The sequence below is a fragment of the Piliocolobus tephrosceles genome, chromosome X (assembly GCF_002776525.5).
Source record: "Piliocolobus tephrosceles isolate RC106 chromosome X, ASM277652v3, whole genome shotgun sequence".
Taxonomy (NCBI): domain Eukaryota; kingdom Metazoa; phylum Chordata; class Mammalia; order Primates; family Cercopithecidae; genus Piliocolobus; species Piliocolobus tephrosceles.
The window spans coordinates 26610626-26637408 of NC_045455.1; the positions used below are offsets into that span (position 1 = coordinate 26610626).

A 26783-nucleotide genomic window follows, 5' to 3' on the forward strand; every position below is an offset into this window, starting at 1 on the left:
TGCTCTCTTTCAACAAATCTAAGCTTATTTCTCACGTTTTCTATTATCCACACATCAACTATTGCTAAATATTTTAAAGCAGTCTGCTTTATTACATCTCCATGAAAATAACACTTAATATTTCCCTAAACTATAGCTCTTGATTATATTCTCTCCTACATAGTTAGAATTGCAATTAGTAAACAAGTAGAATTCTACATATACCTCTATTTGAATATACTTTTATTAGAATTCTACATATGCCTCTATTTGAATAAATTTTTATTAGAATTCTACATATGCGTCTGTTTGAATGTTCTTTTATTATAATTCTACATATGATTGGCTATTCTTGGTGTTTTTCAAAATTCAGTTTAAAAGAATGGAATTCATTGCCTTCCAGATTCTCTCCAGATTCATTTGCTCCTTTTTTTCCCGTAATTATTTGCTTATGGTTCCACAAGTATGAACTCTAGATAAATGGTCATGTATGTGCTAAAGGAGACATGCACAAGGATTACATAGATACATACTTTACAACATGAAGAAGTTGTTGACATATTTACTTTAAAATAAAAACTAATTTTAGAATAATAGAGAGCATTAAAGACATTTAGATAAAATACACAAAGAGACAGATATGTCTTATAGCTACTTACTTCCTTGCTATATGCCTTAGTAAGGTTTTGAATACAATAAGAAATGCAGGGGATTTAAATCTAGGCAAAATGAATCCATGGCCCAGAATTCTTCTTTAAAATGTGGCTTCTATCTGGATAGATGGGACACCACACATTTGACAAAAGATTATTTATATGAGTGGTAGTAGGACAGAAAGAATGTCACATATTTTTGAGGTGTGCATTTGACGAAGCATATAGTCCATTGAAAATTCATAAAATCTACCTTATGGTGATTTCTTTCAAACACTTGATGCTTATGGCATTAAAATGTAGTTGTTAAAAGTGCGTGGATGACACTTTTAATGTTCATGAGGGTTGTTGATTTCTAAAATTAAATAGTTATAATAAATATGTGGGCTTACACGAGTTAGCAGGTTTGATTGCATTACCATGATTAAATGGTTTCTTCAGGGAAATATTGTTGAATATTTTTGTTCGTGTTAATTTGTAGACCTGTAACTTGGAGACACCTTAAAGTACATATTAGAAAACTCTGGCCATATTGTAAAAATTAAAGTAGCATACAAATGTCAAATGTTTTACTTTTTAATATTAAGAGACGTTGAAAATAAAGATAAGTGTATATTGTGTTCCTATTCTAGGAAAATGTGAATAAAAATCAGAGACATTGTATCTTTTTCTAAAAGCATTGATGGGAAAGTCTTGAAATGAGAGGCATAGTTTAAGAAATTAGGGGCATTATCAGTTCATTTCTATAGTTGTGTTAATTCAAAGTTCATGGTAGAGCACTAGAGCTTATAAATACATAATGCAACTGGACGCATTGAGAATATTTCTACATGAGTTATGCAAAGCAATTTAAAGCAGGTTACCTACCTCAAGTCTGCTGGTCAAGGTTGTTAGAAAAATGGCTTGGGAAGTTTTAAATGTAGAAATAATGAGTTACCCAAAATCCCAAGGATGAAACAGTAAATAGTGGTACAGTGTGCTGTTAATTTTTTCCCCATCAGTTCTTCTATTTAACTCTCTAATAATAAAGCTAGCAATAATTAATTACATTTATTTTATCTAGTTATGAATGAGGGCAGAATGCAACGGAAGTTCAAATATAGCAGAAAAGTAAGGGAGGGGGATATTGCGTTTTTTTCCTAATTTGAATTACTGTTTCAGGAAATGACTTTCCTAAAATTTTATTGATTTTAAGAGCTAATTAATGTCACAGATTTATTTGCTAACATAGTTATCTGCTACATAGCCCAATATTGGTAAACACTGGGCTAAATTACTGTAATATTATTGAATCTTAACTAATTCTAACAATTATCAATTAAAATTGAAATTAAATTTGATCACCATATTCTGTCCACATGAACGAAGGGACGGCGTAAAAGAGGAAAAGAAGGAAGGGAGACAGGAAGAAAAAGAAGAAAGGAGAAAAACACAGTTATGATGAAATACATAAAAACATAAAAATACTAGCAGATAAACTAGCTCAAATAAAAACTATCAAGCTGTTTAAATATCACATAAATTCAACTAACTTAGTCAATTATGTAAGTAATTGAAATAATTACTGATTTTGAATAATACCTGTATTAGCCCGTTTTCATGCTGTTGATAAAGACATACTCGAGACTGTGTAATTTATAAAGAAAAAGAGGTTTAATGGACTCACAGTTTCAGGTTCTAGGGAGGCCTCACAATCATGGTGGAAGGTGAAAGGCATGTCTTACATGGCAGCCGGCAAAGAGAGAATGAGAGAGCAGTGAAAGTGGAAACCCCTTATAAAACCATCAGTTCTCATGATACTTATTCACTACCATGAGAACAGTATGGGTGAAACCACCCCCATGATTCAAGTTTCTCCCACCAGGTCCTTCTCACAACACATGTGAATTCTGAGAACTACAATTCAAGATGAGATTTGGGTGGAGACACAGCCAAATCATAACAGTACCTTTGAAACAGTATTTTATTTTGGTAAAATAAAACATAAGTCCTTTTACATACAATTCTACATAGATGATCCTTATCAATATTAGACATTCTATAAACATATTAATGAAAGGAATATGCTTTTTATTGAAATCTTGACTAAATTACTGGTTATCACATGCTTTTCTAAAGAGATTGTCAACTATAAAACTATTATGTGATATTAGTTTAATAAATAGGTTTACTGACACATCATTTAAGTTAAAATGTTTTCATTTCTTTTGGTTCTTAAATGTATTCACATATTGAACAATTATTAACTTTTAAAATAGTTCAAGTATTTGATTTAACAAATAATTTAGAATGTTTTTCACACTAAAAATCACATTTATAGGCACATATACAATGTATATAATTATCTTAATCAAAAACTAAACTGTAAAATGTTTTTCCTATTTTATTGTATAGGTTTGTGTATTCACATGTATAGGTAGCTAGATACATAGATGAATAAATATAGATAACAGCTATAGAGGTATTCAGCTAATGATTCAGGAGAACTGATAAAAGTGAGGAATCTAGATGGAGTGGATTTCGATTTCATTCTTGATTTTAAGTCAATAAGGATAAATCATAAACTGTATATACAGTACTTAGCATGCTTGACAATAAGCAATCCATAAATGATAGTTATCACCATAATCATTATTATGTTTAATAATTATGTTGTCCCATGACTAGAATTTCTGTTTAAGAGAAAAAATAACAGTCACAGTTTTCACAGTCACTTAATTTATGAGGTAGTTTAATGTCTATCATTTAATTTTATATTTATTTCTATACAAAAAAAATTTAAGTGATTTACCCAGCACACAAAGCAAAGATGACAGCTGACCTTGGAAGAGAACCAAGAATGCCTTTGTATTCTTAATGCAGTTTCTTTTTACAACATTGTCTTTCTATTTTGTCAGGAAAAAAAAGAAAGGAGTGAAAGAGGCATGAAGACTGGGTGTCAGAACTGGTTCTAAAATTTACAACTCTGTAAATTATGATATTTTATGGAGAACAATTTCAATTTCATCATGGTTCAATTGGGATAAATAATACTTTTCCCTATAATTTGCTTAGCTTATAAAAAGATGTGATAGTAGTAATTTAGTTTATAATAGCTTGCTAGAGTTTAATTTGCAATTCATATTTATATATATTATTTGAAAGCACATTTCTACAGGTGTTAATTGTGCTTAAAAGTGAGCTACACAGGAAAAATATATCCATTATAGTGACTAGCTTAAGAGAGGAGGGACGAGTTATAACTGACAGGAAGGTGAAGGCAAGCTCTGGACATAAATAGTATTTACTCGGATGTTTGCTTCATAATTATTGGCTAAATTGTATGGTTTGATTCCATGTAGTTTTCCATATTCTTATTTCACAACAGAACATTTAAAAGAGTCAAGTAAAAACATATGTAATATAATATTTACTTCTGAGTAATAATTATGTAGCATAATATGCAGTAATCTGCCCTTATCCATGAGTGATATGCTCCAAGACCCCCAGGGATTGTCTGAAACTGTGCATAGTGCCAAACCCTATAGATGCCATTATTCCCCTACACATGCATACCTATAATAAAGTTTAACTAATACACCAGGCATAATAAGAGATTAACAACAATAACTGACAATAAAATATAACAATTGCAACAATATGCTGTAGAAAATTATGTAAATGTGGTCTCTCTCTCAAAATATCTTGTTGTACTCTACTCATCCTTCTTGTGTTGACGTCAGATGATAAAATGCCTCTGACAGGAGCATGGGATGAGGACGACTAAAGGGAGGGACAGCATGAGATTTTATCATGCTATACAGAGTGGCATGAAATTTAAAATTTACGAATTAGTTTATTAAACGAGATGAAGGCATGAGAGCATGTAACGAATGCTTAAGCAAATGGAAGTCACAAAGTTGCTAACTCCAAAGAAAAGTTCAAAATTTCCTGTTTCTAATGTGCTAAATTTAGTAATAAATAAAATTACTAGACACAAGTGAGGTCACCATTGTGGCAATCTTGGGAGACACAGATAAAATGTAAATTCTCATTCCTGTAGAATAGGAATTTGGATAACACTTTAAGAGTGCTAACCCACAGTTATAGAAAGCTGCCTTTAACCTATAGCATTGATTTATAAATATAAAGATTTCTTTGGATACAAAAACTGATAAGCCCTGGTCTCAGTACAGTCAAAATTTGTCTTAAAAAAGGAGATGTCTGAGCTATAAGAGCATTCATTCTAGGAGCTAAGAGGGAGAGAAAAGGAAAACCAAACAATCCGATTTTTATATCACCTACTTCTTGGTCTTTCCCATTTCCCAATAAGACAATGCTTTAACTGCTGATTATTGTGTCTACTTAAGTAAACTGTTATCAAAAGTTTCCACAAGACTGTGATAAACTCTTATCCCAAGATGAAAAGTGATATTGAAAGTGCCCATTTACTTCCATCCAATTTGGGGATTTCAGGCACATTAACACACATGAAGGGGGCAAACATGTTTTCAGCATAAGGAAGGTGAGTATAAGACTGCAAATTGTTACCGTGGGTGGCTGTAAAATCACAAAAGATCAGCCTAGAAATGAGGTGAGCAGAAATATCCTTTCTGTTCCTTGTGATTTATCAGGAGTCTTCTTTAAGGATATCTCTTAAACATCTGTATGAGGTCAAATCTAGTATCTTCCAATGTGATAATTTTTGTTGGTACACTGGTACCTTGGGGCCATCTAAAATGCTTAGTTTAAATTTTGGCATAATATTACTTTAACCTATAGATTCAAACATTACAAAAGATGCTGTTTTGAGGGTATTATTTTAATTTCTCATTTATATAATATATTATTAAGGCAATGTAATTTAAGAACTACATTGTTAGTGAAATATGTGTACAGACCAAATTTATCTAACAAGGTTTTTAAAAAATACCTCCCTTCAGTCTGTCTATTCAAAGATTGGTAATAATTGATCAAATGCGTGTGGAAATGCATCAACTTGTCCTTTCGCACACCAATCGGAACATACACTCATATTTGTTTTAAATTTCCTGTGTTATATGTGAATATAACATATTTAAATAATTTTATTTGTATCGTAAGTATTCAGTTCTTGTTATGTGCAATCTACCTTCCTTTAGTAAAATTAATTGCCTAAAATTCCAATCATAGGGTAGTTGGCCAGTCTCATTTTTAAGTGAAAATAAATTAAAAATTCACAGAAAAATTAGAAGAATTAATTTCTTAATTTACTTTTTCTACATAAAACTATACATATTCTCCAGTATTATTTTCAGAATTCATTTAATAGTAGTTTATTAGTTTAATTGTAGACCAAGTCTAGGCTGATCAAATGAATGAGAAAATGCATCAACGTGCTCTTTTGCACACCAAGCAGAACACAGACTTGTATTTTTTTATTATTCAAAAATGGGGCCAATCTTGTCTTAGGACATTGATCAGCACTTAGACCCTTTTCTGCACACAGGGAGTCCCATGAATTAACTTGGAGCCCCTTTACCTTCCTACCACAACCAGGGGTCCTGCCTATTCCCAAGGAGCCCTTATATGTTTAATGTATGCTAACAATCTGGTATTTGCATTGTACTGGAAAGATTTATATAGCCAAGGAGGTGCCTAAGTTTAATAAACATATAAATTCCACTGTGAAATTGAGGTAAAATCGGCCGGGCGCGGTGACTCACGCCTGTAATCCCTGCACTTGGGGAGGCCGAGGTGGGCGGATCATGAGGTCCAGAAATCAAGACCATCCTGGCTAACATGGTGAAACCCCATCTCTACTAGAAATACAAAAAATGGGCCGGGCGTGGTGGCAGGCACCTGTAGTCCCAGCTACTCGGGAGGCTGAGGCAGGAGAATGGCGGGAACCTGGGGGGCGGAGCTTGCAGTGAGCCGAGATGGCGCCACTGCACTCTGGTCTGGGTGACCTAGCAAGACTCCCTCTCAAAAAAAAAGAAAAATAGAAAAGAAAAGAAATTGAGGTACAATTGGCTGAAGGTGGAATTTTTTGGAGGAGGTAAATCATTTGAATTTTCTTTCTTGAAAAAAATTCAAATTTTATTTTAGATACAGGGCATACATGTGCAGATTGTTTACATGGGGATACTGCATAATGCTAAGGTTTGGAGTACAGATCTGGTCACCCTGGTATTGAGCTTAGTACCTGCTAGGTAGTTCATAAACCCAACTCCCCTCACTCCACCCTCTAGTAATTCACAGTGTCTATTGTTTCTATAGTTATGCCCATATGTTCTGAATGTTTAGCTCTCAGTTATAAATGAGAACATACGGTATTTAGTTGGGTAGTCCTGTATTAATTTGCTTAGGATTACGGCTCTATCCATGTTGCTGCAAAGGACATAATTTTATTCTTTTTTATGGCTGTGTAGTATTCCATGGTTTATATGTACCACATTTTCTTTATCCGACCTACCATTGATGGACACTTGGATTAATTCCATGTCTTTGCTATTGTTAATAGCACAGTGATGAACATACAAATGCATATGTTTTTTAAGTAACATGATTTATTTTTTGGGGGGATGTATATATCTAGTAATGTCATTGCTGGGTTAAACGTTAGCCCTGTTTGAAGTTCTTTGAGAAATCTCCAGACTGCAACTTCTGAAACTGAATGACTAATAAAGAACTTGTCAAGCAAAAGAGTTCTGGAGGATGGATTCACTGCTGAATTCTATCAGACACACAAAGAAGAACTGGTACCAATCCTACTAAAACTAATCTAAAAAATTGAGCAGAATGAGCTCTTCCCTCACCCATTCTGTATAGCCAGCATCAGCCTGTTACCAAAATCTGGCAGAGACTCAACAGTAAAAGAAAACTTCAGACCAATATTTCAAATGAACATAGATGCAAAAATCCTCAACAAAACACCAGTAAATCAAATCCAGCAGCATATCAAGAAGTTCATACACCATGATCAAGTAGGTTTTGTCCCTCAGATGCAAGGCTGGTTCAACATCCAGGAATCAACAAATGTGATTCACCACATAAACAGAATCAAAAATAGAAACCATAAGATCATCTCAATAGATGCAGAGAAAGCTTTCGATAAGATGCATGATAAAAATTCTCAAAAGACCGGGCATTGAAAATATGCCTCAAGATAATAAGAGCCATTTGTGACAAACCTACAGCCAACATCATACTGACTAAGCGAAAGTTCGAACTATCCCCTTTGAGAACTGGAACAAGACAAGGATGCCCATGCTCACAACTCCTATTCAACGTAGTTCTAGAAGTCATAGTCAGAGCAATCAGGCAAGAGAAATAAATAAAAGGCACGAAAATAGGGGAAAAAAAAGAAGTAAAACTATCTTTCCTCATTGATGATATAATTCTAAACCTAGGAAATCCTAAAGACTGCCAAAAGACTCCCAGAATTGATAAACAACTTTAATAAAGTTTTAGGATATAAAATGAATGTATAAAATCAGTAGCATTTCTATGCACCAACTATGTCCATACTGAGTGAAACCAAGAACACAATCCCACTTACAATAACCACAAAAAAGAGAAATACCTAGAAATATATCTAACAAAAGAGGTGAAAGATCTCTACAAGGAGAACTGCAACACACTGCTGAAAGAAATCAGAAATTATACAAATAAATGGAAAAACATTCCACTATTGATTGGAAGAATCAATATTTTTTAAATGTCCATAATGCACAAAGTAATTTATCAATTCAGTGCTATTCCAATCGAACTACCAACATCTTCACAGAATTAGAAAAAAAAAATTCTAAAATTTATATAGAAACAAAATAGAGCCCAAACAAAGTAATCCTAAGCGAAAGAGCAAAGCTGAAGGCATCAGACAATCTGTCTTCAAATTATACTATAAGGTTAAATTAACCAAATTATCACAGTACTGGTACAAAAACAGACCCATAGACCAATGGAACAAAATAGAAAACTCTGAAAGAAAGCCATACACTTAAAATCATCTGATCTTCAACAAGGTCAACAAAGACAAGCAATGGAGAAAGGACACCTCATTAAAAAAATGGTGCTGGGATAGATGGCTAGCCATATGCAGAAGATTGAAGCCAGACCCCTACATTTCACAATATATAAAAATTAACTCAAAATGTATTAAAAATTTAAATGTAAGACTTCAAACTATAAAAATCCTGGAAGACAAAAATAGGAAATACTCTTCTCAACATCAAGCTTGGCAAAAGTTTTTTTTTTGCTAAGTTCCCAAAAGCCATTGCAGTGAAAACAAAACTAGACTAGTGGGACCTAATTAAATTAATAGCTCCTTCCCAGGAAAATGAACGATTAATAGAGCAAACAGATAACCTACAGAATGAGAGAAGATATTTGCAAACTATGCCTCTGACAATGGCCTAATATCTAGACTCTCTAGGGAACTTAAATCAGCAAGCAAAAAAACAAATAACTCCATTAAAAATGGGCAAAAATTATGAACAGATAATTCTCAAAAGAAGACATACAAATGGCCAACAAACATATAAAAAATGCTCAGCATTACTAATCATCAGAGAAATGCAAATCAAAACCACAATGAGATGCCATCTCACACCCGTCAGAATGGCTATTACTACAAAGTCAAATAACAACAAATGCTGGTGAGGCTGCAGAAGAAAGGAAATGCTTATACACTGTTGGTGGGAAGGAATTTTCTTAAGTCACTTGAGCTACCTATGTTATTTCATGTGTAGGTTCACTGAATTGGGCTGATAACCCCAACTGCATAATTACTTTCTGTACCCAATATTCATTCACAAAATTTTTTCTTTCATCTTAGAATTGATACATGGGCTAGATATTCTGAAAGGTTTGAGGACCATGGTACAAACATGTGGACAAAAGACACATAAATTTTTATTATAACTACAGTATATTTTCACTTTTAAGAGAAATGTTTTATGTGCCCTTTAAGAAAGCATAATGGGTTGGTTGGTTATTTATTTATTTTGAGACAGGGTCTCATTCTGTCTCCCAGGCTGGAGTGCATTGGCGCAATCTTGGCTTATGGCAACCTCCGTGTCCTGGGTTCAACTGATTCTTATGCCTCAGCCTCCCAAGCAGCTTACAGGTACCCACAATGACACCTGGCTTATTTTTGTATTTTTGGTAGAGATGGGTTTCACCATGTTGGTCAGGCTGGTCTCGAACTCCTGACCTCAAGTGATTCTCCCACCTTGGCATCCCAAAGTGCTGGGATAACAGGCATGACCCACCGTACCCAGACACATAATGGTTTATTTTATATTATTTACTACTTTCATATTTTGCATATAATGGTGATGACTGTAGAGCTCATCAGAAAGAAAACCCTATTTAAAATTACTACGTGGTGTTTTATTGACAAAGCACAGTTGACTTCTACACACACATGCTCACATCACACAGAAACATATATTTTACCTTCCAATTTACAGTAAAAGAGTAATGAAATATAAATTATAGAATATATTTAAAACAAAGAATTAGCTAAGATATTTTTCTGTCTTAGCTGTTGCCATTTAATGACTTTTGATGTAATCTATGATTAATGTAGAATTGAACATCTTGTTCTCTTTAAAACTTCTTTTTACTAAACCGAATTTCTTGATTCCATTCTATATTTAAAGCTCAGCTATGTATATTGATCAAACTGACCTCACCCAAAATAAAACGGAAATATACGTAATCTGGACATATGATTTTGCTCTTACATTCCACATAAGGTATGTCATTTATATTTGAAGCACAATATTGACCTCAAATTTTGAGTCACTCATTCACAAAATAATACAAAAATATGGCATTCCCCTGTCTCTGGTGCAGCTTCAGAGTTGCCAACCAGCCATATAAGTTAACACAATGAAACAGCATAAATGATATTGTCAACTTTTTATTTGTAATTACTTAATTCACATTTTCCAAGGATATAGGTAACAGAAACTTGTAGGCCTTCTGTGATGGATGACTCTCAGTGTAATATTTGATTACTTCAGAGGACATCTCATTATAAGTTGGCTTCATTTCAGAACTTTTTTTAGGATGAGAGGAAAGAATGCATAAAATGCAGTCAACAGGAAGATAAAATTGATTTTCAAGAAAAGATAACACTATAAGTCATTCACCTCACATAATCATGACAAGGTTTTAAATACACATCAATCCCTAAAATATTTTAGAGAAAAAAGTGAAATTAGCACTAAATAGAACAATAGTAATTTTTGAAGAACAAAAATGCAGCAGATAAATGAAATATGATGTTCAAATATAGAATAAACTAAGGTTATTGGTTTAGAGGCAGGGTTGAAAACCATGGCACATAATATGTACAGGGGACTATTTTCACCAGTTTATCCTAAAGTAATTGAAAACTGAATTTATTTTTAAGTAATTATCTAAATAAGAATATATATATTAATATAATATGTAATATTTACATAATAAAGGCTAGAAAAACTATTAAAATGTAATCACTGCTCTAAGGGGCAGTTCAACTCTGGAATAGAAGCAAAATATCTTTGAAATCAGTTCCCTACCAATAATCTTATTTGTTGTAACAAATTTTTATTTGATTTAAATATTTCAGTTATTGTTTTATGGCAATTCACACATTAGTTTGCATCACTTGCTACCTTTCGTATGAGCTGATGGCATAGGAATGTGAGAAATTCTTCTCAAGGGCATATATTTTTCATAAAAGTAGGTAAACAAAAATGATTTTCTTAGCGTTAAGCAATATCCCATCAAACATTAAAAATTACATGATTTTATTATCCATTACATTTGTGTCAACACTGGATGGATTTATTTATTTATTTTTGACATAATTATAGATTTCCCTTCAGTTAGAAAAACTAATACTGAGAGAAAATCTATATACCTTTCACCCAGTATCCTATAGTGGTAACCTGTAGGATTGCATTGCAGCAGTATATCAAAACCAGAAAATTGACATCGACCTGGTCCATCCATTTTATTCAGATTTCACCAGATTTACATGCATTCTTGCATGTGTGTGCATGGATATGTGTGTATGTGACCTTAGTTCTATGCAATTTTGTCCCATCTGCAGATTTGTTTTATCACCCCCTCACAGTCAATATACAAGACAGCTGCATCATAAGGATCTCCTTTTGTAATCTTAGCCACTTCTAACCTCTGCTTCCTAATCCCTGGCAATAACTAACCTGCTTTGAATCTCTGTATTTTTATTATTCCATGAATGTAATATAGATGCAATTGTACAGTATGCAACCTTTCGAGATTAGCATTTTCACTCAGAATAATTATTTTAGCATTATCTAAATTGCTATCTCATTTTTACTACTTTTTATCACTGAGTATTATTTTATAGTACAGATATACCACAGTATGTTCAACTATTCATGTATTGAAGGATATTGGAATTATTTCCAATTTTTGGCTGTTACGAACAAAGGTGCTTATAATATTTACTTTCAAGCTTTATTAATATAAGTGTTCATTTTTCTGAATTAAATGCCCCAGAGTACAATTCCCGGAATATATTATAAACAAATGTTTAGTTATGTAAGAAATTGCCACAACCTTTTCCAGGTGACTGGTCTGTTTTACATTCTGGCTAGCAATGTCAGCGTGGTTGAGCTAGTTACTTCATATGCTCATGAACATTTGATGTTAATCCTATTTGAATTTCCTCATTCTAAGTGTGTAGTGATATATCACTATTGCTTTAATTTGCCTTTCCCTAATGGTTAATGATGTTGAACATCTTTTTTATATGCTTATTATCAACTGTAGGCACTATTTGGAAAATGTCTCTTCATCTATTGCCCATTTTCTAATTGGACGATTTGGTTTTATACTGTTGAGTTTTGAGTGTGTTATATATTTTAGATGAAATACGTTTGTTGGATATATGGATTGAAAATATTTTCTTTAAGTCTATAGCTTCGATTTTCTTTCTCTTCCATGAGTTTTCGCAGGAAAAATACAATTTTTCATTTTGTGGATGTCCAGTTTATCAATTTTTATTTTATGGATTGTGTTTTTAGTGTTAAGACCAAGAACTCTTCACCTAGCCCTATGTCTCAGCCATAGATGTTTTCTTTACTATTTTATTTTTTCTAAGAAGTTTTTGAGATTTGTGTTTTAAATTAGGCTCATGATCCTAGTTTTAGTTGATTTTTTTATAAAATATGTGAGTTTTAGGTAAAGGTTCTTTTGTAAAATATTTTGTACTTATGGATATCCAATTACTCCACTACTATGTACTGAAAAGTTTCTCCTTCTTCCATTGGATCATTTTTACACTATTGTTAAAAATCTGTTGGTCTAATTTTTTGAAACTCTTTCTGGATTCTCTGTTCTCATGGTTCTTGCTCCTGTTTCATGGATCTGAGCCTTCTACTTCATGAATACCACTTTCTTTTACAAATTGTACATTCACAGTAAGACTTAACATCTGACAGAGCAATTGATACCACTTCTTTTTCAAGATAATTTTAGCTATCCTCTGTTCTGTGCTGTTTCATGTAAATTTTAGAATGAGCTTCTCTGTGCTTTATAAAGCATCACTGATATTTTGATGGACAGATATAGGAACCTATAAATTATTTTGGTTTTCCTACCCATTTATACCCTATATTTATCTATTTAGGGCTGCTTTGGTTTATTTCATCATGATTTTATAATTTAACTTTTAGCCTATAAATACTATATATATTTGGTTAAGTATAGAGCTAACTACTTTCTTTGAAACACTAGTAAATAATGTTGCACTTTTAATTTCAATTTTCACTTGTCTGTTGTAAGCATATAGAAATAAAATTAATTTATATTCATATATCAATTTATGTAGCAACTGTATTTTTTAATCAATTGTATATATTTTTATACAATTGCTCTTATATCCTATGACTTAACTCTTGTATTCATTCTAGGAGATTGTGTGTGTGCATGTGTGTGAGAGTGTGTGTGTGTGTGCACGTGCGTGTGTCACCCTTGGGATTTTCTACATAGACAATCATGTCATCTGAAAAAAAGTTTTATTTCTTTCAATCTGTATGCATTTATTTTTTCCTTTTTTTCCCTTCTTACAGTGGAATGATCTTCCAGTATTATGTTGAAGAAATGTTGCAAAAGCAAGCGCCCTTGCCTTGTTCCCAGTCTTAGAAAAACACCATTTGCAAAAATTTTCTCCCATTCTGTAGGTTGCCTGTTCACTCTGATGGTAGTTTCTTTTGCTGTGCAGAAGCTCTTTAGTTTAATCATATCCCATTTGTCAATTTTGGCTTTTGCTGCCATTGCTTTTGGTGTTTTAGACATGAAGTCCTTGCCCATGCCTATGTCCTGAATGGTATTACCTAGGTTTTCTTCTAGGGTTTTTATGGTATTAGGTCTAACATTTACGTCTCTAATCCATCTTGAATTAATTTTCGTATAAGGAATAAGGAAAGGATCCAGTTTCAGCTTTCTACTTATGGCTAGCCAATTTTCCCAGCACCATTTATTAAATAGGGAGTCCTTTCCCCATTTCTTGTTTCTCTCAGGTTTGTCAAAGATCAGATGGCTGCAGATGTGTGGTATTATTTCTGTTCTGCTCCATTGGTCTATATCTCTGTTTTGGTACCAGTACCATGCTGTTTTGGTTACTGTAGCCTTGTAGTATAGTTTGAAGTCAGGTAGCGTGATGCCTCCAGCTTTGTTCTTTTGACTTAGGATTGTCTTGGCAATGCGGGCTCTTTTTTGGTTCCATATGAACTTTAAAGCAGTTTTTTCCAATTCTGTGAAGAAACTCATTGGTAGCTTAATGGGGATGGCATTGAATCTATAAATAACTTTGGGCAGTATGGGCATTTTCACGATATTGATTCTTCCTATCCATGAGCATGGTATGTTCTTCCATTTGTTAGTGTCCTCTTTTATTTCACCGAGCAGTGGTTTGTAGTTCTCCTTGAAGAGGTCCTTTACATCCCTTGTAAGTTGGATTCCTAGGTATTTTATTCTCCCTGAAGCAATTCTGAATGGTTTGCAATCTACTCCTCTGACAAAGGGCTAATATCCAGAATCTACAAAGAACTCAAACAAATTTACAAGAAAAAACCAAACAACCCCATCAAAAAGTGGGCAAAGGATATGAACAGACATTTCTCAAAAGAAGACATTCATACAGCCAACAGACACATGAAAAAATGCTCATCATCACTGGCCATCAGAGAAATGCAAATCAAAACCACAATGAGATACCATCTCACACCAGTTAGAATGGCAATCATTCAAAAGTCAGGAAACAACAGGTACTGGAGAGGATGTGGAGAAATAGGAACACTTTTACACTGTTGGTGGGATTGTAAACTAGTTCAACCATTCTGGAAAACAGTATGGCGATTCCTCAAGGATCTAGATCTAGATGTACCATATGACCCAGCCATCCCACTACTGGGTATATACCCAAAGGATTATAAATCATGCTGCTATAAAGACATATGCACACGTATGTTTATTGCGGCACTATTCACAATAGCAAAGTCTTGGAATCAACCCAAATGTCCATCTGTGACAGACTGGATTAAGAAAATGTGGCACATATACACCAAGGAATATTATGCAGCCATAAAAAAGGATGAGTTTGCGTCCTTTGTAGGGACATGGATGCAGCTGGAAACCATCATTCTTAGCAAACTATCACAAGAACAGAAAACCAAACACCGCATGTTCTCGCTCATAGGTGGGAACTGAACAATGACATCACTTGTACTCGGGAAGGGGAACATCACACATCGGGGCCTATCATGGGGGGGGGAGGGAGGAGGGATTGCATTGGGAGCTATACCTGATATAAATGACGTATTGATGGGTGCTGACGAGTTGATGGGTGCAGCACACCAACATGGCACAAGTATACATATGTAACAAACCTGCACGTTATGCACATGTACCCTAGAAGTTAAAGTATAACAATAAAAAAAAAAATCCTCAGTCACATTAGCAATTAAACAAAGGCAAATTAAAACAAGTAAAATTTTTTTTTCATTCCAGACCAAACAGAACATTGAAACACTAATAGCTTTTAGCACTAAAGAGGATGTGGGAAAATAAGCAGCCAATCTTTTGGGGAGGGTATTAGTGCTATCTTTTGGAGGGCAATTAAGTAATACCAATGGAAAATTTCATTGTTCCAAAAATGTTTCATATCTTACACCCAGAATTCCACTTTTATCTCATGAAAACACTCATGGAAGAAAACAAAAATATATGTACATGAATGTTTATTGTACCATTGTTTATGATAGCAAAACATTGGGAATAAGTATGAATAAATACTTATTAAATAAGTTAAGATACATCAAAAAAAAAAAGAGAAAAACATCATTTGACCTTCACTATTAAGTATAATGTCAGCTGTGGGTGTTCTGTAGATGCACTACATCAAGTCAAAGAGGTTTCCCTCTATTTCTAATTAAACAAAAAATCATTCTGAATGGATGTGGAAATTTGTACTGTGTAAAACGGTAACATTACTCTGATTTTTTTCTTCAGCCAATTTTATGAAGATTTCATCAGTTTTCAAATGTTAAAAAAGTCTTGCATGATTTGAATAAAGTTCGTTTGGTCATGGAGTATACTGCTTTTTGCACAGTTCTGGATAAGATTTGCTAATATTTTGTTGATGGTTTTATCATCTATGTTTACAGATGACATTGTTCTCCTGTTATTTTTTTCTTTTTAAAAATATCATCTTTGTTTAGGTTTGGTATCAGAGTCACAGTAACTTTACAAAATAGTAGGGAAGTGTTCCCTTACAACAGACTATAAAAAAAGGAGCATAGTTAATTATTCTTTATTTGTTTGATAGAATTCAGCAGTGAAATAATCTTACTCTGGCAATTTTTTAAACAGATTTCACTTATAAATTTAACAGCTTCAATAGTTACAGAACTGTTTACATTGTTCATTACATCTTGGCTAAGTTTTGGTAGATTTTAGTTTTCAAGAAATTGATCCATTCTTCTGAGTTGTTGAAATTATGCATGTAAAGTTACTCCTCATATTCACTTATTATCCTTTTATTAAATGCAGTGTCTACAGTGATATCTCTATTTCATACTTGACGTGTTAAATTATGTCTTCTCTTTTTATTGCTGTTCCTGCTGAAGTTTTATAAATTTTATTTTATGTCAGAGAAGCAGTGTTTTTGTTCCTCTGCTGGTTTATATTTTTTTCAGTTTCACTGATTTCTGATCAAACATTATTATTTTACTTTTTTCAGTTTATTTTACTCTTTTCTTTCTAGTTTCTTGAGGATGAAACTTATATGATTGATTTGAGAGTTTTTGTGGTTTAAAATGTAAACATTTAATGATATACATTTTCCTCTCAGCACTGTTTTAACTGCATCCCAGTTATTTTGATTTGCTGTATTATTATTTTCATTCAGTCCTATGTATATTATTAAATTTCCTTGGAGACTACCTCTTTGATCCATATATTATTTAGAAATGTATTATTGAATTTCTAATATTTTAGAAAATTTCCAAGGATTTCTGTGTTTTTGAAATCTAGTTTGATTCCATTGTGGTTAGAAAAAAATGCTATAAATTTTTAACTTCTTTAAATTTAGTTATAGTTTTATGGAATATAATATTTTCTATCTTTGATGAATGTTTTATGAGCACTAAAAAATAGTTGGCTAACGTGTTCTACATAGAGCAATTAGATCCTGTTATTTCATTATGTTGATCATTTATTTCTTGCAGTAGGGTAGAGGCAGAAGTTCAGCTCTCTGCTGATTTCATTGTCACCACAGGAGGTTGATGAAACTAAAGTGTCTTCTAGACCTATCTTCCATTTTCTTATTCTACTTTTTTTGCTGCTGAGTAGGGGTAGAGGATCAGCTCCCTCTGGGTAGGGGTAGAGGATTGCAATCAGTTGACTACAGGGTTGAAAACAAGTGGCGTTCTGACTGGCCCTCAGTCCTATAGCCTTGAGTCTTGAGTTCAGTCTTGATGATGCCAACTGGATGAGTTTTAGCTCACTGTTAGTGCCTGCCAACAATATGCAAGGGTACAGCGAAGTGGAGTGGTAATTAGCCCTTGCTTGCAATGCTTTATTAGGTCTCATTGTTATAAAGTGGGGCTGGAGGTAAAACCACCTATGCAAAAATTATCTCAGTGAGAGAAATCTAATCTAACTGACTCCATCTTGCTTTTAACCTCACAAGCTAAATGCCTTTGTTAATTTTAAAACAAAGATGATAGTCGTTTTCCAAAACCAACTACCTTCTTGCTCAGGGACCAAAACCATCTTTGTAAGACTAATGAAAGTTCACAAGAATAGGATTATGGGAGTGCCCTGAATTCTGCTAAAATGTAGGCATAGTAAAATGGTAACTGGTCATTGTCCTCTATCTTGCCTTTCTATAATCACTTACTGCTTGAGAATCACATAGATGGAGGTCACAGAATTTGTAACTTCCCCAGTTGCTCCTATAGAAAATGACACTGTTGTCAGAACTTAAATATTGGTATTTGAGGTATTTTTCAGATTTTTGCATTCTGGAAACCAACTGACTCTTTCCAGACCCATGATTCATACCAGGAAACTGGCTCAACCTGTCTTGGAACCCCCTCTTAGAAACTCTCAGCACATGAAGACCATTTGGACATTCCTATGATTTCATCTCCAACCAATAAGCAGCACCCATTTCTTCATTTCCTGCCCACCAAATAATTATTTAAAGTCCTAGCCTCTGAACTTTCCAAGAGAAAGATTTTGAGATAAATATCCCATTAATCTGCTTGGCTGGCCTTGTGCTAATTAAACCTGTTTGGTGCAATACCTGCTGTTCCCAGTGCATTGGATTTTCTGGGCAGCATGCAAGGTTAACTTGGCCTGTTACAGACGTTCATCACATCACTAACTGTATTCCAGTGACACTACCCTGGCATTAAGTTGGAGCACCATTTTCTTTCTCAAGAAGATCAGCCCCCATTCAGTTTGCTAGCACCCCACAGTAGGAGAAGCCATCCTGTCTCCTTCTGCCAAGCAACTGGATGAGGTTGAATATCTACTTTATTCTTGGCACGAAAACCATGAATAGGGTATGATTGTTATGTTGGTGCTTGGCTACAGTTGGATCAGTGTTGCCAAAAAAGGCCTGTGGTGATGCCACCATTTTCCCACATCTTGGCTAAAAAGCAGTGCATAGTATAGAAATATGGAGCTTTTTTGTCATACTTTTTTGGAGCTTTTTTGTTTGTTTGTTTGTTTGTTTTATGCCTATTGGTTCTAGGACAGAGACCTTTATGATGCTCTGTGTAGGAAAAATGGGAGAGAAAGAGAAAACCTAGGGAATACAACACTGTGTCATTCCTCAAGCTCCTATGTCCTTTTTTATGAGGTTTACCTACCTCTTTGAAACTTTCAGTCTTCTTGACTATATTATTATGCTATGTGCTGGGTCTTCTACTTGTAAGAGGAATCACCTAGGGGAAATGGAGCTAATCTATCTTGGCTAGAAGCAGATGTGTATGGATTGAATTATAATGATTAATTATACTGAATGAAATATTGAAACTAAATACAAATGACAAAATATTTATTTTGAATAAGGAGCTTTGTTTAATTTTTTTTTAAATGCTGCAATGTTCCACACATTTTGAAAAAAAAAATCTTTCAAAATTCTAAGCTTGTAGTTTTGACACCTTTTCTAGTTTTGCTAAAATAGAAATATTACATGTGGGACTTTGAGAATAATAATTATGCCATTTTCTTCATTAATATTCTTGACATCCACTCATGCTGAGTTTAATGATTACTTTCTAGATTTTAATATCACCTATGTGAACTAATAAGGCATCTACTTAGAGTTTTTGTGTTGACTTAAAGATTTAGGTATTTTATGGTTTATGTATATTAATACTAGATGAATATGCAGTGGGCTTTATTTAAATGTTTCAAAGCTTTTCAAACATTGTAGTAATGATTAATAACAAGTTTATATTCTGCTTATATTAGCTTTTCCTATATTCCTTAGGGATTTTAGAAAATATAATTTTAAAGGTAACCGAATTTTATTTCAACTTACATATGTACAGTTTTACATGCAAATTCAACCAGTGTTTTCATTTGTAATTTAGAATGTGTTGCTTTATTTCTGAGCAGGGAATTCCTAAAACTTCTGTGTTTTAAAAACTTATCCAGTATCAGTAAATGAAAACAAGATGTCATCGTTCCCTGTAACTCTACTATATATTTATTTATCTTTATGATACAAGCAGATTAATTTTTAAATAAAAAAAACAAAAGATGTAAAGATTATAGGTGTCAAAAGTAGTTACTGGCCTTTCCTTTAATATAATGAGCAGAATTGGAGATGAAATATTAATTCATTTATGCTGATTATCTGCATAAAAACAGTTATCTCGAACTCAGGGTCAATTGACAATATTTAAGAATTATTGAAAGAAGCTTTTAAACTGAGATATTTAGAATAATTAAAGTCGATTTCAATCTTCTATGGGGCTTACATGATCCCACTAAATTGAGCTCTTTTAACATCAAGCAATTTAAAGGAAAACAAGAGGGAAAATAAAAAGAGATGAGAAACCTTAAATATTTGATGTAGGGAAGAAAGAAAAAAAAAGTAACTATTGTTAATTCACTTTATTCAACAATAACTGGGCTCAGGGTAAAATGTTTTCAGATCTGGGACGTCTTCTTATCAAAGACTTTAGCTTGCAATGGATGTGGTGGGGTGATTCTTCTTGGATGATATCTGAATTTCTTCAGAATTCCTATTTTCAGTGGCTTATCAACATGGAGAATTTGTGTAGTGTATCATAACTCAACAATGTATCTGTGTTTATGTGTGTGTTTCTGTTTAAGGGGGCAGTAGTTCAAAACTACTTTAAAAATAATACTCCCTGGCCGGGTGCGGTGGCTCAGCCTGTAATCCCAGCACTTTGGGAGGCCGAAACGAGGGGATCACAAGGTCAGGATATCAAGACTATCCTGGCTAACATGGTGATACCCTGTCTCTACTAAAAATACAAAAAATAAGCTGGGCGTGGAGACGGGCGCCTGTTGTCCCACCTACTCGGGAGGTTGAAGCAAGAGAATGGCGTGACCCTGGGAGGCGGAGCTTGCAGTGAGCGGAGATCACGCCACTGCACTCCTGCCTGGGCAACAGAGCCAGACTCCGTCTCAAAAAAAAAAAAAAAAAAAACCTCCCTAAATTTTCCCCAGGAAAGCAGGAAAGTAGGACCTAAATTCCATAGAACTCTCTCCCCAGTGATGTTGACATTTGCAGTAAGAACTTTCTTGTCCTGCTATTCTTCACATAGAATCCTAGTTGTCATCATTATAGGAACATCTGCCTTATCGTATTTGGGGTCACAGGATTTTCTAATTCTAGGTATAGAATTATGAACAAATCTTATTTTTTGTATAAGCCTTATTTTCTTAAATTACCTGCATTTAACATTTTTAAAATATATTTTGGCTTTTTTTCCATTACAAAGATAAAATAGTCCTAAGTAGTATTTAGTTGGGAAGTCCCATGTTTATGCTAAATTTGCTTACTTTTGTTATTTTCTCAAAATATTTTCTTGAAAAATTATTAATAGATGTTTCTAAAGGTAATTTTAAAAATGAATTGACATTTAAATAATATAGTTAATTACATTTAGTTACCTATCATTTAAGCAATGGAATCCTAATTCAGTGGTTATTTAACTTCTATTTCACATAAGACATTTCTCTCAAATAAATTTTCAAATTATTTTCGACTTTTGTTAGACGTAAAGTCTCACTATATTTCATTGATTGGAACTCCTGGATTCAAGCTATCCTCCCACCTCAGCCCCTTGATTAGCTGGGACTTCAGGCACATACCATTGTATCCAGCAAATTTTCAATTTATTAAAAGCTTAATTACATGTTGCGATCATCAAGATTAAACAAACATTTTAGATTATTGCATATAAGCATCTCTCTTTCTCGTTCTTCACATATACACACAATAAAAATGAACTACAGTTGTGGTTACTCACTCTATTTTAGATACTTATATCTTTCCCTTGTCAATAATTATATTTAATATATTTATATATGTTATTTGTTACAAAAAGTAAATATTAACTAATTTTAAAGAGTTTTAAAATACAGTATCTACTATAAATGAATTCTATATCACTCATAAGCTAACATTGTTGCTGGAATTAATTTTATTATTTACTCACATTTATAAAACTCAATAGCTTTTCCTTCTATTTCAGACAAATTATACCTATTTTTCTCAATAACACATGGCTACAGTGAAAGACTTCCATTTATTGGTAAGTTTTATCCTTAACTGATGAATGTCCCATAATAATAGTAGACATGGTAAAGACGAAAGAAATTATTTATATAACTTTTTGTGGAAGCCCATGATTTAGAGACTAATACAGTGGAGCTTATTGTGCAACGTACTGTGAAATTTCATGATTTATTATGCAGTTCTTAGGAGCTTATTGAGTGTCCTTATTGTCACACTTCATGATTTACTGAGTAATACAGAAGAGATTATCACATAACTTGATAGTGAAATTCTGATCTTGATAGTGAAATTCTGATTTACTGTGAAATAGTTGTTCCAATATGTTTCTACAATAGGAAGAGTTTATCTAATGTTTTCTAATTACAGACAAGCTTCATCAGACACTTCGTTTTCAAAGCAAGTAATATCTATAAGAAAGCTTTGAATGCATCTTTTGCAAAGGGAAATTTCTCCCTTCAAAATGATCATTTATCCTAATTTCTGAAGCATTTAAGTCTGGGAGTTGGCCCCAAGAAAATGAAAGGCCATTTCTACTTTACTTCATAATGTACCATGATGACACAGCAGTTGATGATAGTTATTTTTCTAGAGACTAAAGTTAAATTTTTCTAAAAATGATAAAGTCACTACACTTGAATGAATTAAACGTCTCGAATTATTTTTGTAATACCTGGCTTAACTGTTTCTCTCTTTCACTTACCATTAAGCAAGCCTTAATGGAGAAATTTTATAATTTGATATCATGCAAAATTGTAAATTTATAAATTACCACTAAAACTGTAATGCTTTCATAATATGTTTATGCTAATTTTTGCTCAAATATATGAGGGAATTCTATAACATTCAGTGTTTTACTAATTTTTAAACTCTTTTTTGTTGTTCATTTTTATTTCTTAAACTTTATACAAGCTTAATAGTAGTTAAATATGTGTAATGCAAATAAGTAACTTAACTCTTGAGAGAATATATGACTCTGATGTTTAATTTCACTTATCTGAAAACTAAATTGTGCAAGCAAATGAGGATTATTTCATTCAATTTCATTTAATCTATGCATATACTTTGATATAGAGGATGTTAAATGTGGATTGTATGCAGTTACAAGAATCAATACTCTATATGCCCAAATATAGTATCACTCATATCCCCCAGGGAGCATGAAAAATACCCAGAATTGTTTTTAACCATTAGCATGTCTACAGTTAGAAAATATTGGATCTCTTGACATTAGGGAGAAAAGAGAAAGAGATAGAGGGTGGGACACAAATCTTTGGGGAAATTTTATAGCTAGGAACAAAAGAAGGAAAAGTAGTAACTGAGCAAAATAGAAAAAGAATAGTTATAGAGCTAAACACAGAGGACATCTGAGGACACAGTGCATTTTTGGATACAGTGCATTTTTTCACCTTAAACTTAGTCAGTTTTGAACCCTCTGGTAAGGCTTATTATTTTCCTGGCAGCCAGTAGGCAATTTGATGCAAAGCTAAAAAGCTGTTATAAAATAGGGTTGATTGACACATAATGTGAAGGAAAAAATCACATTCAAAAAAATAGTTTTACTAAAATATAATGAAATACATTCCTTCAAAATGGAGTTGGTAAAGACAAAGTAATTTCATAAGATGTGGATCCTATTAGATAATAATAGTACAAAAACTACAGAAGTAGATTATGCATAAAAATAATCTATTAAGAGAGCAGAAATTTTCATTTACTTTTATGAAATTAAAGACAGGGCAACAGAATCTTAACTAGGAAAACTAAAGGGAACTATATTAAAAGAAGAAAACTACAATTCTTTGAAAGGCATTGTGTTGTAAAAGGACAATCAAGAAATATGATGGCACGAAGTGGAACCAAATACTGACTCCACAACATATCCTTCATCTCTTATGAATTGATGAATCCCTAATGAGAATATATTTGTGGATATAACTCAATCACCCCATCTATTATATTTAGCAATCATTTCAGTAACAAATGCTTATCAAATTCACTTTGAATATATAGATGATTATTGTTCTAAAACTTTACGTTTGTGTATGATGTACCAATGAACAGAAACCTCCACTTCAACACATACACACACATACACATACACACACACTAGCACACTCTTTCTTTTCTTTTTATTTTTGTTTTTGAGATGGCGTCTTGCTCTGTCACCCAGGCCGGAGTGCAGTGGCACAATCTCGGCTCACTGCCGGCCTCTGCCTCCCAGGTTCCAGTGGCTCTCCTGCCTCAGCCTCCTGGATAGTTGGGATTACATGTGCCCACCACCACACCCGGCTAATTTTTGTATTTGTAGTAGAGATGGGGTTTCGCCATATTGGCCAGACTGGTCTCGAACTTCTGACCTCAAGCAGTTCGCCTGCCTCGGCCTCCCAAAGTGCTGGGATTACAGGCGTGAGCCACCGCACCTGGCCCACACTTTCACGTAGACTTTTTCTTTCTTTCTTTCTTTTTCTGAGATAGAGTCTAGCTCTGTGGCCCAGGCTAGAGTGCAATGGCACGATCTCGGCTCACTGCAACCTTTACCTCCCGGGTTCAAGTGATTTTCCTGTCTTAGCCTCCCGAGTAGCTGGGATTACAGGCGCCCGCCATCACACCCTGCTAATTTGTGTATTTTCAGTAGAAACAGGGTTTCACCATGTTGGCCAGGCTGGTCTCGAATGCCTGACCTCAGTTGATCCGCCGGCCTCGGCCTCCCAAATTGCTGGCATTACAGGAATGAGTCACCATGCCTGACCCACATAGTCATTTAAACAATTTATCAAAAAGCAACATTTAAAATTTGTACTTTGTTATTTGAAATTCACAACCTTAGTCAAGTAATAAAGCAGGGTTGAATGGACACTATTCACTCTGCTTCATATCTCTACACTCCCTAAAGATCATTTTTTGGCCTCTGGCTGAGATCAAGAGCACTGCCTGAAGATGAAAGATGACAGGAGCTGATTTGCAGAGTCTCTCCCTACACATTTTTGTTGTATTGTATTTGTTTCATTTTATTCTCTCATCTTTCATGGAATGTTACAATTACCTAAATTATAGACTAATACAGAAGTTTTAGAGCAAAAAAGTGTATGTGCTGTGAAGGTCCACATTTTAAACAATCCTAAAACGTAATTGTTTTAGAACAGGCACTTGTCCGGGCCCCACTGAATGACTCATTTTACGGCATCACATTCAATATGGATTCTATCAAAGGAAAACCAAATCATTCTCAAGATGAAATTCATCCTTTGCAAATTATGTACCAATGACATCACTCATTCAGTGCCAATTATGGAAAAATAGGTTTCAACATAGAGTGGCTTGTACTGTTTATTTAATAAAACTTTCAGAATGTATTTCCTTTATAATTTCCAATTATTGTAAGTGTTAAAGTAAGTCCTGCAATAGTCTTTATAACACAAGAAAAGGCTTCAAGGGAATCATATACTCAATAGTACTCGCGTGGGGCATTGAAAAAATACCATTATTGCAATAGCAAACATCATCGACTATATAAATACCTTCTTGTCTTACTTGAAATATACACAGGGCTTTATGTCATCATCCATTTTACAAGTGCATTATTGTCTCCCACAGCTGAGACCATGTAGGATGCTGAAATTTGAAAAGCTTTCTTATGCACATATTGATAGATTATGCATTATTACATGTGTATTAGAGAATCATGTTTTTACGAAAAGCCGTAAGTGCTCTATTCAGCAAAAATGTTACTCTGTTCCTCAGACTATAGAGCATGTCTGACTTCCTGTGGTAGGGTTTTTAGTCAATTTGTTGGAGTCTTTCCAAGGACAGTCCAAATGAAATCAGGGGTTGCAGCATTTTAATATCTCTTTGAACCTAAGCATTGCTGAAGCACTCAGAAATCTGCAAATTTGCCAACTCTCTTATGGGCCTTTGTAGAGTGTTGGTAGTTAATTAATTACTCCCTAGTAATCAACTTTGCAGTGTAATAGCAACTGTTTATTTTATTAACTTTATCAAATGCTGAATGAAAGACTAACCTGCACTATGTGCTGTATTCAGTTGTAAACTTTTATTAAATTTAGTCGAAACAGGTAGATACAAATAATAAAGAAGTTACCTGAATATAGATCAGAGAAAAAGGGAGTTTAACTAATAGAATAGCCACAGTACATTTAAACTTTTGTTTTTGGTAATGTAAATTCGATATACTCAACATATTACCTCAGGAGTGGTAATAGAGTATATAACTCAATTTCTGATTCTGCTATTAAGGGCCATGTCAATATTATACAATAAAATACATATTTTGTGCAGGAACAAAGAAACATGTTTCTAGCATCAGAAGGAATATATTCATTGATAAAACTATGTTTGCTCTTTTGGATCTGACTAATATAACTCAGTTGGAGATGTATGCTGTCACTTTTTGCCCTCTAATATGAAGGTACCTGATAAAAAGACACCAGATAGCCCTTGACTTTGAATTTAGACCTGGTACTTTTCATTGACCATTTGTTAACTCCAGTGAATTGTCTATGCAAGTATTGCTAGCCATATAGACATAGCAATTGGGGTGGCGGGGCAGAGAAGGCACAGATGACAACTTACTGCATCTGCCCATAATCAACTTCCATTGTCCCTATTTCGCACCATTTACTTTTTTATATTCGTACTGTTCTGAGCACAAAATTTTGAGTTCTACACAAATTACTCTTAAGACAAAATGAGCAATTCTGTGACCCTAATATATGTCAGACAAGTGCTAAATTCCCAGTGTTCAAAAAAGATGTTTAAGTGTTCTTATTATTTTCATAATTAGAATTGTGAAAAATTAAAAATATTTTATTTGGGTGTGATTATGTTAAAAAACA

The 26783-nt window shown here is 33.6% G+C and overlaps 1 long non-coding RNA gene across 1 annotated transcript; it reads left to right on the top strand.

Annotated features, from left to right (window-relative positions):
* The first annotated feature begins 758 nt into the window (after nucleotides 1-758).
* LOC111551794 lies at nucleotides 759-25299 on the top strand. Its single transcript, XR_002734464.1, has 5 exons — nucleotides 759-836; nucleotides 19645-19670; nucleotides 20496-20633; nucleotides 21887-21946; nucleotides 24824-25299. It is a non-coding gene; the product is annotated as an uncharacterized LOC111551794 (long non-coding RNA).
* Nucleotides 25300-26783: the final 1484 nt, after the last annotated feature.